Raw genomic sequence first — 1,556 nt, forward strand, 5'->3', positions numbered from 1 at the left:
CTCCACATCCTCACCAGCATCTGCTGTCACCTGAATTTTTAATCTTAGCCATTGTGACTGGTGTGAGGTGGAATCTCAGTGTTGTTTTGACTTTCATTTCCCTGATGGTTAAGGATGTTGAACATTTTTTTCAGGTGTTTCTCAGCCATTCGGTATTCCTCAGTTGAGAATTCTTTGTTTAGCTCTGTACCCCATTTTTTAATAGGGTTATTAGATTTTCTAGAGTCCAACTTCTTGAGTTCTTTGTATATATTGGATATTAGCCCCCAATTGGATTTAGGATTGGTAAGGATCCTTTCCCAATCTGTTGGTGGCTTTTTGGCCTTATTGACAGTGGTTTTTGCCTTACAGAAGTTTTTCAATTTTATGAGGTCCCATTTGTTAATACTTGATTATAAAGTACAAGCTATTGGTATTCTGTTCAGGATTTTTTTCCCTTTTGCCCAGAGGTTGCAGGCTCTTTTCCAATTTCTAATCTATAATTTCAGTGTCTCTGATTTTATGTGGAGTTCCTTGATCCACTTAGACTTGAGCTTTGTACAAGGAGATAAGAATGGATCAGTTCACATTCTTCTACATGCTAACCACCAGTTGAACCAGTAAAATTTGTTGGAAATGCTATCTTTTTACTCTGGATGGTTTTAGATCCTTTGTTGAAGATGAAGTGACCAAAGATGTGTGGGTACATTTCTGGGTATTCAATTTAATTCCATTGATCTACCTGTCAGTACCAGTATTGTTCAGATTTTATCACAATTGCTCTGTAGTATAGCTTGAGGTCAGGGATGGTGATTCCACAAGAAGTTCATTTAATGTTGTGAATAGTTTTTGCTATCCTAGGTTTTTTGTATTCCAAATGAATTTTCAAATTTCCCTTTCTAACTATGTGAAGAATTGATTTGGAATTTTGATGGGGATTGCATTGAATCTGTAGATTGCTTTCGGCAAGATAGTCATATTTACTATAATAATCCTGCCAATCCATGACCATGGGAGATCTTTCCATCTTCTGAGATCTTCTTGGGTTTCTTTCTTCAGAGACTCGAAGTTCTTATCATACAGATATTTCATTTGCTTAGTTAGAGAAACACAAAGGTATTTTATATTATTTGTGACTATTTTGAAGGGTATTGTTCCCCTAATTTCTTTCTCAGCCTGTTTATCCTTAGAGTAGAGAAAGGCCACTGATTTGTTTGAGTTAATTTTATATCTAGCTATTTCACTGAAGTAGTTTATCAGGTTTTAGTGTTCTGTGGCAGAGTTTTTGTGGTCACTATTATATCATCTACTAATAGTAACATTTTGATTTCTTCCTTTGCAATTTGTATGCCTTTCACCTCCTTTTGTTGTCTAATTGCTCTGGCTAGGGCTTCAAGTACTATATTGAATAGGTAGGGAGAAAGTGGGCAGCCTTTTCTAGTCCCTGATTTTAGTGCAATTGCTTCAAGTTTCTCTCCATTTAGTTTGATGTTGGCTACTGGTTTGCTGTATATTGCTTTTATTATGTTTAGATATGGGCCTTGAATTCCTGATCTTTCCAAGACTTTTATCATGAA

General features: G+C 35.8%; 1 protein-coding gene across 3 annotated transcripts in view; it reads right to left on the reverse strand.

Moving 5' to 3' along the window:
- The window catches only part of Nkain2 (sodium/potassium transporting ATPase interacting 2), a 1,076,406-nt gene that overhangs the window by 141,481 nt on the left and 933,369 nt on the right, over positions 1-1,556 (reverse strand). The window lies entirely within an intron of this gene.

This window comes from Mus pahari, chromosome 21 (assembly GCF_900095145.1).
Source record: "Mus pahari chromosome 21, PAHARI_EIJ_v1.1, whole genome shotgun sequence".
Lineage (NCBI taxonomy): Eukaryota > Metazoa > Chordata > Mammalia > Rodentia > Muridae > Mus > Mus pahari.